This window comes from Hyla sarda, unplaced genomic scaffold (genome assembly GCF_029499605.1).
Source record: "Hyla sarda isolate aHylSar1 unplaced genomic scaffold, aHylSar1.hap1 scaffold_1251, whole genome shotgun sequence".
NCBI classification, from domain to species: Eukaryota; Metazoa; Chordata; class Amphibia; order Anura; family Hylidae; genus Hyla; species Hyla sarda.
In genome coordinates this window covers 77,916-95,597 of record NW_026607872.1, presented here as the reverse complement: position 1 = coordinate 95,597, position 17,682 = coordinate 77,916, and the positions used below count along the sequence as shown (strand labels likewise).

The following is a 17,682-nucleotide window of genomic DNA, read 5'->3' as shown; positions in this document are numbered from 1 at the left end:
TCCGAAAATAATTTATTGATGCTTAAATCCACAGTATACAAGGTGTGAAGCTGTCGACGGCCATCCTAAGCTTAACTCGCCTGCTCTCGTCAGATCGCAGACTGGTACAGATCTTAGGGCCCGGTAAGTACCGGCATGGGACACTGGCTGGGAATCCCGGCTGCCGTTGACATTTTGCTCTGTTGCCGCCTTCCGTTCCGATTCCGAAAAGGATTTATTGATGCTTAAATGCACAGTATACAAAGTGTGAAGCTGTCAACGGCCATCCTAAGCTGAACGCGCCTGCTCTCGACAGATCGCAGACTGATACCCAGCTTAGGGCCTGGTAAGTACCAGCATGGGAGACTGGCTGGGAATCCCGGGTGCAGTTGACATTTTGCTCTGTTGCCGCCTTCCGTTCCGATTCCGAAAAGGATATATTGATGCTTAAATGCACAATATAAAAATCAAGAAGCTGTCAACGGCCATCCTAAGCTGAACGCGCCTGCTCTCGTCAGATCGCAGACTGCAACCCAGCTTAGGGCCCAGTAAGTACCGGCATGGGAGACTGGCTGGGAATCCCGGGTGCAGTTGACATTTTGCTCTGTTGCCACCTTCCGTTCCGATTCCGAAAAGGATTTATTGATGCTTAAATGCACAGTATAAAAATCATGAAGCTGTCAGTGGCCATCCTAAGCTGAACGCGCCTGCTTTCGTCAGATCGCAGACTGCTACCTAGCTTAGGGCCCGGTAAGTACTGGCATGGGAGACTGGCTGGGAATCCCGGTTGCCGTTGACATTTTGCTCTATTGCTGCCTTCCGCTCCGATTCCGAAAATAATTTATTGATGCTTAAATCCACAGTATACAAGGTGCGAAGCTGTCGACGGCCATCCTAAGCTTAACGCGCCTGCTCTCATCAGATCGCAGACTGGTACAGATCTTAGGGCCTGGTAAGTACCGGCATGGGACACTGGCTGGGAATCCCGGCTGCCGTTGACATTTTGCTCTGTTGCCGCCTTCCGTTCCGATTCCGAAAAGGATTTATTGATGCTTAAATGCACAGTATACAGGGTGTGAAGCTGTCAACGGCCATCCAAAGCTGAACGTGTCTGCTCTCCTCAGATCGCAGACTGCTGCCCGGCAGATACCGGCGTGGGAGACTGGCTGGCAATCCAAGGTGCCATTGACATTTTGCTCTGTTGCCGCCTTCCTCTCCGATTAATAAAAATATTTATTGATGCTTAAATCCACAGTATACAAAGTGTGAAGCTGTCAATGGCCATCCTAAGCTGAACGTGCCTGCTCTCGTCAGATCGCAGACTGCTACCCAGCTTAGGGCCTGGTAAGTACCAGCATGGGAGACTGGCTGGGAATCCCGGGTGCAGTTGACATTTTAATCTGTTGCCGCCTTCCGCTTCGATTCGGAAAATTATTTATTGATGCTTAAATCCACAATATAAAGGGGTGAAGCTGTCAACGGCCATCCTAAGCTGAACGCGCCTGCTCTCGTCAGATCGCAGACTGATACCCAGCTTAGGGCCTGGTAAGTACCAGCATGGGAGACTGGCTGGGAATCGCAGGTGTCGTTGACATTTTGCTCTGTTGCCGCCTTATGCTCCGATTCCGAAAAGGATTTATTGATGCTTAAATCCACAGTATACAGGGTGTGAAGATGTCTATGGCCATCCTAAGCTGAATGCGCTTGTTCTCGTCAGATCGCAGACTGCTACCCAGCTTCGGGCCTGGTAAGTACCAGCATGGGAGACTGGCTGGGAATCCCGGGTGCAGTTGCCATTTTGCTCTGTTTCTGCTCCGATTCCGAAAAATTATTTATTGATGCTTAAATCCACAGTATACAAAGTGTGAATCTGTCAACGGCCATCCTAAGCTGAATGCGCCTGCTCTCGTCAGATCGCAGACTGCTACCCAGCTTAGGGCCTGGTAAGTACCAGCATGGGAGACTGGCTGGGAATCCCAGGTGCAGTTGACATTTTAATCTGTTGCCGCCTTCCGCTCCGATTCGGAAAATAATTTATTGATGCTTAAATCCACAATACACAGAGTGTGAAGCTGTCAACGGCCATCCTAAGCCTGAACGTGCCTGCTCTCCTCAGATCGCAGACTACTGCCCGGCAGTTACCGGCATGGGAGACTGGCTGGCAATCCAAGATGCCATTGACATTTTGCTCTGTTGCCGCCTTCCTCTCCGATTAATAAAAATATTTATTGATGCTTAAATTCACAATATACAAGGCGTGAAGATGTCAACGGCCATCCTAAGCTGAACGCGCCTGCTCTCGTCAGATCGCAGACTGCTACCCAGCTTAGGGCCCAGTAAGTACCGGCATGGGAGACTGGCTGGGAATCCCGGGTGCAGTTGACATTATGCTCTGTTGCCGCCTTCCGTTCCGATTCCGAAAAGGATTTATTGATGCTTAAATGCACAGTATAAAAAGCATGAAGCTGTCAATGGCCATCCTAAGCTGAACGCGCCTGCTCTCGTCAGATCGCAGACTGCTACCCAGCTTAGGGCCCAGTAAGTACCGGCATGGGAGACTGGCTGGGAATCCCGGGTGCAGTTGACATTTTGCTCTGTTGCCGCCTTCCGCTCCGATTAATAAAAATATTTATTGATGCTTAAATCCACAGTATACAAAGTGTGAAGCTGTCAACGGCCATCCTAAGCTGAACGTGCCTGCTCTCGTCAGATCGCAGACTGCTACCCAGCTTAGGGCCTGGTAAGTACCAGCATGGGAGACTGCCTGGGAATCCCAGGTGTCGTTGACAGCTTGCTCTGTTGCCGCCTTTCGCTCCGATTCCGAAAAGGATTTATTGATGCTTAAATCCACAGTATACAGGGTGTGAAAATGTCTACGGACATCCTAAGCTGAATGCGCTTGTTCTTGTCAGATCGCAGACTGCTACCCAGCTTCGGGCCTGGTAATTACCGGCATGGGAGGCTGGCTGGGAATCCCGGGAGCAGTTGACATTTTGCTCTGTTTCTGCTCCGATTCCGAAAATTATTTATTGATGCTTAAATCCACAGTATACAAAATGTGAAGCTTACAACGGCCATCCTAAGCTGAACAGGCCTGCTCTCGTCAGATCGCAGACTGCTACCCAGCTTTGGGCCCGGTAAGTACCAGCATGGGAGACTGGCTGGGAATCCCGGGTGCCGTTGATATTTTGCTCTATTGCTGCCTTCCGCTCCGATTCCGAAAAGAATTTATTGATGCTTAAATCCACAGTATACAAGGTGTGAAGCTGTCGACGGCCATCCTAAGCTTAACGCGCCTGCTCTCGTCAGATCGCAGACTGGTACAGATCTTAGGGCCCGGTAAGTACCGGCATGGGACACTGGCTGGGAATCCCGGCTGCCGTTGACATTTTGCTCTGTTGCTGCCTTCCGTTCCAATTCCGAAAAGGATTTATTGATGCCTAAATGCACAGTATAAAGGGCAAGAAGCTGTCAACGGCCATCCTAAGCTGAACGCGCCTGCTCACGTCAGACTGCTACCCAGCTTAGGGCTCGGTAAGTACCAGCATGGGAGACTGGCTGGGAATCCCAGGTGTCGTTGCCATTTTGCTCTGTTTCTGCTCCGATTCCGAAAATTATTTATTGATGCTTAAATCCACAGTATACAAAGTGTGAAGCTGTCAACGGCCATCCTAAGCTGAATGCGCCTGCTCTCGTCAGATCGCAGACTGCTACCCAGCTTAGGGCCTGGTAAGTACCAGCATGGGAGACTGGCTGGGAATCCCAGGTGCAGTTGACATTTTAATCTGTTGCCGCCTTCCGCTCCGATTCGGAAAAGGATTTATTGATGCTTAAATCCACAATACACAGGGTGTGAAGCTGTCAACGGCCATCCTAAGCCTGAACGTGCCTGCTCTCCTCAGATCGCAGACTACTGCCCTGCAGTTACCGGCATGGGAGACTGGCTGGCAATCCAAGGTGCCATTGACATTTTGCTCTGTTGCCGCCTTCCTCTCCGATTAATAAAAATATTTATTGATGCTTAAATTCACAATATACAAGGCGTGAAGATGTCAACAGCCATCCTAAGCTGAACGCGCCTGCTCTCGTCAGATCGCAGACTGCAACCCAGCTTAGGGCCCAGTAAGTACCGGCATGGGAGACTGGCTGGGAATCCCGGGTGCAGTTGACATTTTGCTCTGTTGCCGCCTTCCGTTCCGATTCCGAAAAGGATTTATTGATGCTTAAATGCACAGTATAAAAATCATGAAGCTGTCAATGGCCATCCTAAGCTGAACGCGCCTGCTTTCGTCAGATCGCAGACTGCTACCTAGCTTAGGGCCCGGTAAGTTCTGGCATGGGAGACTGGCTGGGAATCCCGGTTGCCGTTGACATTTTGCTCTATTGCTGCCTTCCGCTCCGATTCCGAAAATAATTTATTGATGCTTAAATCCACAGTGTACAAGGTGTGAAGCTGTCGACGGCCATCCTAAGCTTAACGCGCCTGCTCTCGTCAGATCGCAGACTGGTACAGATCTTAGGGCCCGTTAAGTACCGGCATGGGACACTGGCTGGGAATCCCGGCTGCCGTTGACATTTTGCTCTGTTGCCGCCTTCCGTTCCGATTCCGAAAAGGATTTATTGATGCTTAAATGCACAGTATACAGGGTGTGAAGCTGTCAACGGCCATCCTAAGCTCAACGCGCCTGCTCTTGTCAGATCGCAGACTGATACCCAGCTTAGGGCCTGGTAAGTACCAGCATGGTAGACTGGCTGGAATCCCGGGTGCAGTTGACATTTTAATCTGTTGCCGCCTTCCGCTCCGATTCGGAAAAGGATTTATTGATGCTTAAATCCACAATATACAGGGTGTGAAGCTGTCAACGGCCATCCTAAGCTGAACGTGTCTGCTCTCCTCAGATCGCAGACTGCTGCCCGGCAGATACCGGCGTGGGAGACTGGCTGGCAATCCAAGGTGCCATTGACATTTTGCTCTGTTGCCGCCTTCCTCTCCGATTAATAAAAATATTTATTGATGCTTAAATCCACAGTATACAAAGTGTGAAGCTGTCAACGGCCATCCTAAGCTGAACGTGCCTGCTCTCGTCAGATCGCAGACTGCTACCCAGCTTAGGGCCTGGTAAGTACCAGCATGGGAGACTGGCTGGGAATCCCGGGTGCAGTTGACATTTTAATCTGTTGCCGCCTTCCGCTCCGATTCGGAAAACGATTTATTGATGCTTAAATGCACAGTATAAAGGGCGTGAAGCTGTCAACGGCCATCCTAAGCTGAACGCGCCTGCTCTCGTCAGAACGCAGACTGCTGCCTAGCTTAGGGCCCGGTAAGTACCAGCATGGGAGACTGGCTGGGAATCCCAGGTGTTGTTGACATTTTGCTCTGTAGCCGCCTTCCGCTCCGATTCCGAAAAGGATTTATTGATGCTTAAATCCACAGTATACAGGGTGTGAAGCCGTCTACGGCTATCCTAAGCTGAATGTGCTTGTTCTTGTCAGATCGCAGACTGCTGCCCGGCAAGTACGGGCATGGGAGACTGGTTGGCAATCCAAGGTGCTATTGACATTTTGCTCTGTTGCCGCCTTCCTCTCCGATTCCGAAAAGGATTTATTGATGCTTAAATGCACAGTATAAAAAGCATGAAGCTGGCAATGGCCATCCTAAGCTGAACGCGCCTGCTCTTGTCAGATTGCAGACTGCTACCCAGCTTAGGGCCCAGTAAGTACTAGCATGGGAGACTGGCTGGGAATCCCGGGTGCCGTTGACATTTTGCTCTATTGCTGCCTTCCGCTCCGATTCCGAAAAGAATTTATTGATGCTTAAATCCACAGTATACAAGGTGTGAAGCTGTCGACGGCCATCCTAAGCTTAACGTGCCTGCTCTTGTCAGATCGCAGACTGGTACAGATCTTAGGGCCCGGTAAGTACCGGCATGGGACACTGGCTGGGAATCCCGGCTGCCGTTGACATTTTGCTCTGTTGCCGCCTTCCGTTCCGATTCCGAAAAGGATTTATTGATGCTTAAATGCACAGTATAAAGTGCGAGAAGCTGTCAATGGCCATCCTAAGCTGAACGTGCCTGCTCTCGTCAGATCGCAGACTGCTACCCAGCTTCGGGCCTGGTAAGTACCAGCATGGGAGACTGGCTGGGAATCCCAGGTGTCGTTGACATTTTGCTCTGTTGCCGCCTTACGCTCCGATTCCGAAAAGGATTTATTGATGCTTAAATCCACAGTATACAGGGTGTGAAGATGTCTATGGCCATCCTAAGCTGAATGCGCCTGTTCTCGTCAGATCGCAGACTGCTACCCAGCTTCGGGCCTGGTAAGTACCAGCATGGGAGACTGGCTGGGAATCCCGGGTGCAGTTGCCATTTTGCTCTGTTTCTGCTCCGATTCCGAAAATTATTTATTGATGCTTAAATCCACAGTATACAAAGTGTGAAGCTGTCAACGGCCATCCTAAGCTGAATGCGCCTGCTCTCGTCAGATCGCAGACTGCTACCCAGCTTAGGGCCTGGTAAGTACCAGCATGGGAGACTGGCTGGGAATCCCAGGTGCAGTTGACATTTTAATCTGTTGCCGCCTTCCGCTCCGATTCGGAAAAGGATTTATTGATGCTTAAATCCACAATACACAGGGTGTGAAGCTGTCAACGGCCATCCTAAGCCTGAACGTGCCTGCTCTCCTCAGATCGCAGACTACTGCCCGGCAGTTACCGGCATGGGAGACTGGCTGGCAATCCAAGGTGCCATTGACATTTTGCTCTGTTGCCGCCTTCCTCTCCGATTAATAAAAATATTTATTGATGCTTAAATTCACAATATACAAGGCGTGAAGATGTCAACGGCCATCCTAAGCTGAACGCGCCTGCTCTCGTCAGATCGCAGACTGCTACCCAGCTTAGGGCCCAGTAAGTACCGGCATGGGAGACTGGCTGGGAATCCCGGGTGCAGTTGACATTATGCTCTGTTGCCGCCTTCCGTTCCGATTCCGAAAAGGATTTATTGATGCTTAAATGCACAGTATAAAAAGCATGAAGCTGTCAATGGCCATCCTAAGCTGAACGTGCCTGCGCTCGTCAGATCGCAGACTGCTACCCAGCTTAGGGCCCAGTAAGTACCGGCATGGGAGACTGGCTGGGAATCCCGGATGCAGTTGACATTTTGCTCTGTTGCCGCCTTCCGTTCCGATTCCGAAAAGGATTTATTGATGCTTAAATGCACAGTATAAAAATCATGAAGCTGTCATTGGCCATCCTAAGCTGAACGCGCCTGCTTTCGTCAGATCGCAGACTGCTACCTAGCTTAGGTCCCGGTAAGTACTGGCATGGGAGACTGGCTGGGAATCCCGGTTGCCGTTGACATTTTGCTCTATTGCTGTCTTCCGCTCCGATTCCGAAAATAATTTATTGATGCTTAAATCCACAGTATACAAGGTGTGAAGCTGTCGACGGCCATCCTAAGCTTAACGCGCCTGCTCTCGTCAGATCGCAGACTGGTACAGATCTTAGGGCCCGGTAAGTACCGGCATGGGACACTGGCTGGGAATCCCGGCTGCCGTTGACATTTTGCTCTGTTGCCGCCTTCCGTTCCAATTCCGAAAAGGATTTATTGATGCTTAAATGCACAGTATACAGGGTGTGAAGCTGTCAACGGCCATCCTAAGCTGAACGCGCCTGCTCTCGTCAGATCGCAGACTGATACCCAGCTTAGGGCCTGGTAAGTACCAGCATGGTAGACTGGCTGGAATCCCGGGTGCAGTTGACATTTTAATCTGTTGCCGCCTTCCGCTCCGATTCGGAAAAGGATTTATTGATGCTTAAATCCACAATATACAGGGTGTGAAGCTGTCAACGGCCATCCTAAGCTGAACGTGTCTGCTCTCCTCAGATCGCAGACTGCTGCCCGGCAGATACCGGCGTGGGAGACTGGCTGGCAATCCAAGGTGCCATTGACATTTTGCTCTGTTGCCGCCTTCCTCTCCGATTAATAAAAATATTTATTGATGCTTAAATCCACAGTATACAAAGTGTGAAGCTGTCAACGGCCATCCTAAGCTGAACGCGCCTGCTCTCGTCAGATCGCAGACTGCTACCCAGCTTAGGGCCTGGTAAGTACCAGCATGGGAGACTGGCTGGGAATCCCGGGTGCAGTTGACATTTTAATCTGTTGCCGCCTTCCGCTCCGATTCGGAAAAGGATTTATTGATGCTTAAATGCACAGTATAAAGGGCGTGAAGCTGTCAACGGCCATCCTAAGCTGAACGCGCCTGCTCTCGTCAGAACGCAGACTGCTACCCGGCTTAGGGCCCGGTAAGTAAGTAGGTACCAGCATGGGAGACTGGCTGGGAATCCCAGGTGTTGTTGACATTTTGCTCTGTAGCCGCTTCCGCTTCGATTCCGAAAAGGATTTATTGATGCTTAAATCCACAGTATACAGGGTGTGAAGCCGTCTACGGCTATCCTAAGCTGAATGTGCCTGTTCTTGTCAGATCGCAGACTGCTGCCCGGTAAGTACTGGCATGGGAGACTGGCTGGGAATCCCGGTTGCAGTTGACATTTTGCTCTATTGCTGCCTTCCGCTTCGATTCCGAAAATAATTTATTGATGCTTAAATCTACAGTATACAAGGTGTGAAGTTGTCGACGGCCATCCTAAGCTTAACGTGCCTGCTCTTGTCAGATCGCAGACTGGTACAGATCTTAGGGCCCGGTAAGTACCGGCATGGGACACTGGCTGGGAATCCCGGCTGCCGTTGACATTTTGCTCTGTTGCCGCCTTCCGTTCCGATTCCGAAAAGGATTTATTGATGCTTAAATGCACAGTATAAAGTGCGAGAAGCTGTCAACGGCCATCCTAAGCTGAACGTGCCTGCTCTCGTCAGATCGCAGACTGCTACCCAGCTTAGGGCCCGATAAGTACCAGCATGGGAGACTGGCTGGGAATCCCAGGTGTCGTCAACATTTTGCTCTGTTGCCAACTTACGCTCCGATTCCGAAAAGGATTTATTGATGCTTAAATCCACAGTATACAGGGTGTGAAGATGTCTACGGCCATCCTAAGCTGAATGCGCCTGTTCTCGTCAGATCGCAGACTGCTACCCAGCTTCGGGCCTGGTAAGTACCAGCATGGGAGACTGGCTGGGAATCCCGGGTGCAGTTGACATTTTGCTCTTTTTCTGCTCCGATTCCGAAAATTATTTATTGATGCTTAAATCCACAGTATACAAAGTGTGAAGCTGTCAACGGCCATCCTAAGCTGAACGCGCCTGCTCTCGTCAGATCGCAGACTGCTACCCAGCTTAGGGCCTGGTAAGTACCAGCATGGGAGACTGGCTGGGAATCCCGGGTGCAGTTGACATTTTAATTTGTTGCTGCCTTCCGCTCCGATTCGGAAAAGGATTTATTGATGCTTAAATCCACAATACACAGGGTGTGAAGCTGTCAACGGCCATCCTAAGCCTGAACGTGCCTGCTCTCCTCAGATCACAGACTGCTGCCCAGCAGTTACCAGCATGGGAGACTGGCTGGCAATTCAAGGTGCCATTGACATTTTGCTCTGTTGCTGCCTTCCTCTCCGATTAATAAAAATATTTATTGATGCTTAAATCCACAATATACAAGGCGTGAAGACGTCAACGGCCATCCTAAGCTGAACGCGCCTGCTCTCGTCAGATCGCAGACTGCTACCCAGCTTAGGGCCCAGTAAATACCGGCATGGGAGACTGGCTGGGAGTCCCGGGTGCAGTTGACATTATGCTCTGTTGCCGCCTTCTGTTCCGATTCCGAAAAGGATTTATTGATGCTTAAATGCACAGTATAAAATGCATGAAGCTGTCAATGGCCATCCTAAGCTGAACGCGCCTGCTCTCGTCAGATCACAGACTGCTACCCAGCTAAGGGCACAGTAAGTACCAGCATGGGAGACTGGCTGGGAATCCCGGGTGCAGTTGACATTTTAATCTGTTGCCGCCTTCCGCTCCGATTCCGAAAAGGATTTATTGATGCTTAAATGCACAGTATAAAAAGCATGAAGCTTTCAATGGCCATCCTAAGCTGAACGCGCCTGCTCTCGTCAGATCGCAGACTGATACAGATCTTAGGGCCCGGTAGGTACTGGCATGGGAGACTGGCTGGGAATCCCGGTTGCCGTTGACATTTTGCTCTATTGCTGCCTTCCGCTCCGATTCCGAAAATAATTTATTGATGCTTAAATCCACAGTATACAAGGTGTGAAGCTGTCGACGGCCATCCTAAGCTTAACGCGCCTGCTCTCGTCAGATCGCAGACTGGTACAGATCTTAGGGCCCGGTAAGTACCGGCATGGGACACTGGCTGGGAATCCCGGCTGCCGTTGACATTTTGCTCTGTTGCCGCCTTCCGTTTCCGATTCCGAAAAGGATTTATTGATGCTTAAATGCACAGTATACAAAGTGTGAAGCTGTCAACGGCCATCCTAAGCTGAACGCGCCTGCTCTCGACAGATCGCAGACTGATACCCAGTTTGGGGCCTGGTAAGTTCCAGCATGGGAGACTGGCTGGGAATCCCGGCTGCCGTTGACATTTTGCTCTGTTGTCGCCTTCCGTTCCGATTCCGAAAAGGATTTATTGATGCCTAAATGCACAGTATAAAGGCCGAGAAGCTGTCAACGGCCATCCTAAGCTGAACGCGCCTGCTCTCGTCAGATTGCAGACTGCTACCCAGCTTAGGGCCCGGTAAGTACCAGCATGTGAGACTGGCTGGGAATCCCGGGTGCAGTTGACATTTTGCTCTGTTGTCGCATTCCGTTCCGATTCCGAAAAGGATATATTGATGCTTAAATGCACAATATAAAAATCAAGAAGCTGTCAACGGCCATCCTAAGCTGAACGTGCCTGCTCTCGTCAGATCGCAGACTGCTAGCCAGCTTAGGGCCCTGTAAGTACCAGCATGGGAGACTGGCTGGGAATCCCAGGTGTCGTTGACATTTTGCTCTGTTGCCGCCTTCCGTTCCGATTCCGAAAAGGATTTATTGATGCTTAAATGCACAGTATACAAAGTGTGAAGCTGTCAACGGCCATCCTAAGCTGAACGCGCCTGCTCTCGTCAGATTGCAGACTGCTACTCAGCTTAGGGCCTGGTAAGTACCAGCATGGGAGACTGGCTGGGAATCCCGGGTGCAGTTGACATTTTAATCTGTTGCCGCCTTCCGCTTCGATTCGGAATATTATTTATTGATGCTCAAATCCACAATATAAAGGGCGTGAAGCTGTCAACGGCCATCCTAAGCTGAACGTGCCTGCTCTCGTCAGATCGCAGACTGCTAGCCAGCTTAGGGCCCTGTAAGTACCAGCATGGGAGACTGGCTGGGAATCCCGGCTGCCGTTGACATTTTGCTCTGTTGCCGCCTTCCGTTCCGATTCCGAAAAGGATTTATTGATGCCTAAATGCACAGTATAAAGGGCGAGAAGCTGTCAACAGCCATCCTAAGCAGAACGCGCCTGCTCTCGTCAGATCGCAGACTGCTACCCAGCTTAGGGCCCGGTAAGTACCAGCATGGGAGACTGGCTGGGAATCCCAGGTGCAGTTGACATTTTGCTCTGTTGCCGCCTTCCGTTCCGATTCCGAAAAGGATATATTGATGCTTAAATGCACAATATAAAAATCAAGAAGCTGTCAATGGCCATCCTAAGCTGAACGCGCCTGCTCTCGGCAGATCGCAGACTGCTACCCAGCTTAGGGCCCGGTAAGTACCAGCATGGGAGACTGGCTGGGAATCCCAGATGTCGTTGACGTTGTGCTTTGTTGCCGCCTTCCGTTCTGATTCCGAAAAGGATTTATTGATGCTTAAATGCACAGTATACAATGTGTGAAGCTGTCAACGGCCATCCTAAGCTGAACGCGCCTGCTCTGGTCAGATCGCAGACTGCTACCCAGCTTAGGGCCTGGTAAGTACCAGCATGGGAGACTGGCTGGGAATCCCGGGTGCAGTTGACATTTTAATCTGTTGCCGCCTTCCGCTTCGATTCGGAAAATTATTTATTGATGCTTAAATCCACAATATAAAGGGCGTGAAGCTGTCAACGGCCATCCTAAGCTGAACGCGCCTGCTCTCGTCAGATCGCAGACTGATACCCAGCTTAGGGCCTGGTAAGTACCAGCATGGGAGACTGGCTGGGAATCCCAGGTGTCGTTGACATTTTGCTCTGTTGCCGCCTTACGCTCCGATTCCGAAAAGGATTTATTGATGTTTAAATCCACAGTATACAGGGTGTGAAGATGTCTATGGCCATCCTAAGCTGAATGCGCCTGTTCTCGTCAGATCGCAGACTGCTACCCAACTTCGGGCCTGGTAAGTACCAGCATGGGAGACTGGCTGGGAATCCTGGGTGCAGTTGCCATTTTGCTCTGTTTCTGCTCCGATTCCGAAAATTGTTTATTGATGCTTAAATCCACAGTATACAAAGTGTGAAGCTGTCAACGGCCATCCTAAGCTGAACGTGCCTGCTCTTGTCAGATCGCAGACTGCTACCCAGCTTAGGGCCTGGTAAGTACCAGCATAGGAGACTGGCTGGGAATCCCAGGTGCAGTTGACATTTTAATCTGTTGCCGCCTTCCGCTCCGATTCGGAAAAGGATTTATTGATGCTTAAATCCACAATACACAGGGTGTGAAGCTGTCAACGGCCATCCTAAGCCTGAACGTGCCTGCTCTCCTCAGATCGCAGACTACTGCCCGGCAGTTACCGGCATGGGAGACTGGCTGGCAATCCAAGGTGCCATTGACATTTTGCTCTGTTGCCGCCTTCCTCTCCGATTAATAAAAATATTTATTGATGCTTAAATTCACAATATACAAGGCGTGAAGATGTCAACGGCCATCCTAAGCTGAACGCGCCTTCTCTCGTCAGATCGCAGACTGCTACCCAGCTTAGGGCCCAGTAAGTACCGGCATGGGAGACTGGCTGGGAATCCCGGGTGCAGTTGACATTTTGCTCTGTTGCCGCCTTCCGTTCCGATTCCGAAAATGATTTATTGATGCTTAAATGCACAGTATAAAAAACATGAAGCTGTCAATGGCCATCCTAAGCTGAACGCGCCTGCTTTCGTCAGATCGCAGACTGCTACCTAGCTTAGGGCCCGGTAAGTACTGGCATGGGAGACTGGCTGGGAATACCGGTTGCCGTTGACATTTTGCTCTATTGCTGCCTTCCGCTCCAATTCCGAAAATAATTTATTGATGCTTAAATCCACAGTATACAAGGTGTGAAGCTGTCGACGGCCATCCTAAGCATAATGCGCCTGCTCTCGTCAGAATGCAGACTGGTACAGATCTTAGGGCCCGGTAAGTACCGGCATGGGACACTGGCTGGGAATCCCGGCTGCCGTTGACATTTTGCTCTGTTGCCGCCTTCCGTTCCGATTCCGAAAAGGATTTATTGATGCTTAAATGCACAGTATACAGGGTGTGAAGCTGTCAACGGCCATCCTAAGCTGAACGCGCCTGCTCTCGTCAGATCGCAGACTGATACCCAGCTTAGGGCCTGGTAAGTACCAGCATGGGAGACTGGCTGGGAATCCAGGGTGCAGTTGACATTTTAATCTGTTGCCGCCTTCCGCTTCGATTCGGAAAATTATTTATTGATGCTTAAATTCACAATATAAAGGGCGTGAAGCTGTCAACTGCCATCCTAAGCTAAACGCGTCTGCTCTCTTCAGATCGCAGACTGCTACCCAGCTTAGGGCCCGGTAAGTACCAGCATGGGAGACTGGCTGGGAGTCCCAGGTGTTGTTGACATTTTGCTCTGTAGCCGCCTTCCGCTCCGATTCCGAAAAGGATTTATTGATGCTTAAATCCACAGTATACAGGGTGTGAAGCCGTCTACGGCTATCCTAAGCTGAATGTGCCTGTTCTTGTCAGATCGCAGACTGCTGCCCGGCAAGTACGGGCATGGGAGACTGGCTGGCAATCCAAGGTGCTATTGACATTTTGCTCTGTTGCCGCCTTCCTCTACGATTCCGAAAAGGATTTATTGATGCTTAAATGCACAGTATAAAAAGCATGAAGCTGTCAATGGCCATCCTAAGCTGAATGCGCCTGCTCTCGTCAGATCGCAGACTGCTACCCAGCTTAGCGCCCGGTAAGTACTGGCATGGGAGACTGGCTGGGAATCCTGGGTGCCGTTGACATTTCGCTCTATTGCTGCCTTCCGCTCCGATTCCGAAAATAATTTATTGATGCTTAAATCCACAGTATACAAGGTGTGAAGCTGTCGACGGCCATCCTAAGCTTAACGCGCCTGCTCTCGTCAGATCGCAGACTGGTACAGATCTTAGGGCCCGGTAAGTACCGGCATGGGACACTGGCTGGGAATCCCGGCTGCCGTTGACATTTTGCTCTGTTGCCGCCTTCCGTTCCGATTCCGAAAAGGATTTATTGATGCCTAAATGCACAGTTTAAAGGGCGAGAAGCTGCCGACGGCCATCCTAAGCTGAACGCGCCTGCTCTCGTCAGATCGCAGACTGCTACCCAGCTTAGGGCCCGGTAAGTACCAGCATGGGAGACTGGCTGGGAATCCCAGGTGTCGTTGACATTTTGCTCTGTTGCCGCCTTCCGCTCCGATTCCGAAAAGGTTTTATTGATGCTTAAATCCACAGTATACAGGGTGTGAAGATGTCTATGGCCATCCTAAGCTGAATGCGCGTGTTCTCGTCAGATCGCAGACTGCCACCCAGCTTCGGGCCTGGTAAGTACCAGCATGGGAGACTGGCTGGGATTCCCGGGTGCAGTTGACATTTTGCTCCGATTCCGAAAATTATTTATTGATGCTTAAATCCACAGTATACAAAGTGTGAAGCTGTCAACGGCCATCCTAAGCTGAACACGCCTGCTCTCGTCAGATCGCAGACTGCTACCCAGCATAGGGCCTGGTAAGTACCGGCATGGGAGACTGGCTGGCAATCCAAGGTGCCATTGACATTTTGCTCTGTTGCCGCCTTCCTCTCCGATTAATAAAAATATTTATTGATGCTTAAATTCACAATATACAAGGCGTGAAGATGTCAACGGCCATCCTAAGCTGAACGCGCCTGCTCTCGTCAGATCGCAGACTGCTACCCAGCTTAGGGCCCAGTAAGTACCGGCATGGGAGACTGGCTGGGAATCCCGGGTGCAGTTGACATTATGCTCTGTTGCCGCCTTCCGTTCCGATTCCGAAAAGGATTTATTGATGCTTAAATGCACAGAATACAGGGTGTGAAGCTGTCAACGGCCATCCTAAGCTGAACGCGCCTGTTCTCGTCAGATCGCAGACTGATACCCAGCTTAGGGCCTGGTAAGTACCAGCATGGTAGACTGGCTGGAATCCCGGGTGCAGTTGACATTTTAATCTGTTGCCGCCTTCCGCTCCGATTCGGAAAAGGATTTATTGATGCTTAAATCCACAATATACAGGGTGTGAAGCTGTCAAGGGCCATCCTCAGCTGAACGTGTCTGCTCTCCTCAGATCGCAGACTGCTGCCCGGCAGATACCGGCGTGGGAGACTGGCTGGCAATCCAAGGTGCCATTCACATTTTGCTCTGTTGTCGCCTTCCTCTCCGATTAATAAAAATATTAATTGATGCTTAAATCCACAGTATACAAAGTGTGAAGCTGTCAACGGCCATCCTAAGCTGGACGCGCTTGCTCTCGTCAGATTGCAGACTGTTACCCAGCTTAGGGCCTGGTAAATACCAGCATGGGAGACTGGCTGGGAATCCCGGGTGCAGTTGACATTTTAATCTGTTGCCGCCTTCCGCTCTGATTCGGAAAAGGATTTATTGATGCTTAAATGCACAGTATAAAGGGCGTGAAGCTGTCAACGGCCATCCTAAGCTGAACGCGCTTGCTCTCGTCAGAACGCAGACTGCTACCCAGCTTAGGGCCCGGTAAGTATCAGCATGGGAGACTGGCTGGGAATCCCAGGTGTTGTTGACATTTTGCTCTGTAGCCGCCTTCCGCTCCGATTCCGAAAAGGATTTATTGATGCTTAAATCCACAGTATACAGGTTGTGAAGCAGTCTACGGCTATCCTAAGCTGAATGTGCCTGTTCTTGTCAGATCGCAGACTGCTGCCCGGCAAGTACGGGCATGGGAGACTGGCTGGCAATCCAAGGTGCTATTGACATTTTGCTCTGTTGCCGCCTTCCTCTCTGATTCCGAAAAGGATTTATTGATGCTTAAATACACAGTATAAAAAGCATGAAGCTGTCAATGGCCATCCTAAGCTGAACGCGCCTGCTCTCGTCAGATCGCAGACTGCTACCCAGCTTAGAGCCCGGTAAGTACTGGCGTGGGAGACTGGCTGGGAATCCCGGGTGTCGTTGACATTTTGCTCTGTTGCCGCCTTACGCTCCAATTCCGAAAAGGATTTATTGATGCTTAAATCCACAGTATACAGGGTGTGAAGATGTCTACGGCCATCCTAAGCTGAATGCGCCTGTTCTCGTCAGATCGCAGACTGCTACCCAGTTTCGGGCCTGGTAAGTACCAGCATGGGAGACTGGCTGGGAATCCCGGGTGCAGTTGACATGTTGCTCTGTTTCTGCTCCGATTCCGAAAATTATTTATTGATGCTTAAATCCACAGTATACAAAGTGTGAAGCTGTCAACGGCCATCCTAAGCTGAACGCGCCTGCTCTCGTCAGATCGCAGACTGCTACCCAGCTTAGGGCCTGGTAAGTACCAGCATGGGAGACTGGCTGGGAATCCCGGGTGCAGTTGACATTTTAATCTGTTGCTGCCTTCCGCTTCGATTCGGAAAAGGATTTGTTGATGCTTAAATCCACAATGCACAGGGTGTGAAGCTGTCAATGGCCATCCTAAGCCTGAACATGCCTGCTCTCCTCAGATCGCAGACTGCTCCCTGGCAGTTACCAGCATGGGAGACTGGCTGGCAATTCAAAGTGCCATTGACATTTTGCTCTGTTGCCGCCTTCCTCTCCGATTAATAAAAATATTTATTGATGCTTAAATCCACAATATACAAGGCGTGAAGATGTCAACGGCCATCCTAAGCAGAACGCGCCAGCTCTCGTCAGATCGCAGACTGCTACCCAGCTTAGGGCCCAGTAATTACCGGCATGGGAGACTGGCTGGGAATCCCGGGTGCAGTTGACATTTTGCTCTGTTGCCGCCTTCCGTTCCGATTCCGAAAAGGATTTATTGATGCTTAAATGCACAGTATAAAAAGCATGAAGCTGTCAATGGCCTACCTAAGCTGAACGCGCCTGCTCTCGTCAGATCGCAGACTGCTACCCAGCTAAGGGCACAGTAAGTACCAGCATGGGAGACTGGCTGGGAATCCCGGGTGCAGTTGACATTTTAATCTGTTGCTGCCTTCCGCTCCGATTCCGAAAAGGATTTATTGATGCTTAAATGCACAGTATAAAAAGCATGAAGCTGTCAATGGCCATCCTAAGCTGAACGCGCCTGCTCTCGTCAGATCGCAGACTGCTCTAGCTTAGGGCCCGGTAGGTACTGGCATGGGAGACTGGCTGGGAATCCCGGTTGCCGTTGACATTTTGCTCTATTGCTGCCTTCCGCTCCGATTCCGAAAATAATTTATTGATGCTTAAATCCACAGTATACAAGGTGTGAAGCTGTCGACGGCCATCCTAAGCTTAACGCGCCTGCTCTCGTCAGATCGCAGACTGGTACAAATCTTAGGGCCCGGTAAGTACCGGCATGG

The 17,682-nt window shown here is 50.5% G+C and overlaps 9 pseudogenes; all 9 read left to right on the top strand.

Moving 5' to 3' along the window:
- Window positions 1-1,851: 1,851 nt before the first annotated feature.
- Window positions 1,852-1,971, top strand: LOC130303880 (5S ribosomal RNA; annotated as a pseudogene).
- A 677-nt stretch (window positions 1,972-2,648) lies between these two features.
- Window positions 2,649-2,768, top strand: LOC130303918 (5S ribosomal RNA; annotated as a pseudogene).
- Window positions 2,769-3,637: 869 nt separating this feature from the next.
- Window positions 3,638-3,757, top strand: LOC130303879 (5S ribosomal RNA; annotated as a pseudogene).
- A 2,268-nt stretch (window positions 3,758-6,025) lies between these two features.
- On the top strand, window positions 6,026-6,145 carry LOC130303921 (5S ribosomal RNA; annotated as a pseudogene).
- A 277-nt stretch (window positions 6,146-6,422) lies between these two features.
- On the top strand, window positions 6,423-6,542 carry LOC130303983 (5S ribosomal RNA; annotated as a pseudogene).
- Window positions 6,543-8,014: 1,472 nt separating this feature from the next.
- Window positions 8,015-8,134, top strand: LOC130303908 (5S ribosomal RNA; annotated as a pseudogene).
- A 1,080-nt stretch (window positions 8,135-9,214) lies between these two features.
- On the top strand, window positions 9,215-9,334 carry LOC130303906 (5S ribosomal RNA; annotated as a pseudogene).
- A 2,698-nt stretch (window positions 9,335-12,032) lies between these two features.
- LOC130303979 (5S ribosomal RNA) lies at window positions 12,033-12,152 on the top strand (annotated as a pseudogene).
- A 4,446-nt stretch (window positions 12,153-16,598) lies between these two features.
- Window positions 16,599-16,718, top strand: LOC130303905 (5S ribosomal RNA; annotated as a pseudogene).
- The last annotated feature ends 964 nt before the right edge of the window (window positions 16,719-17,682 follow it).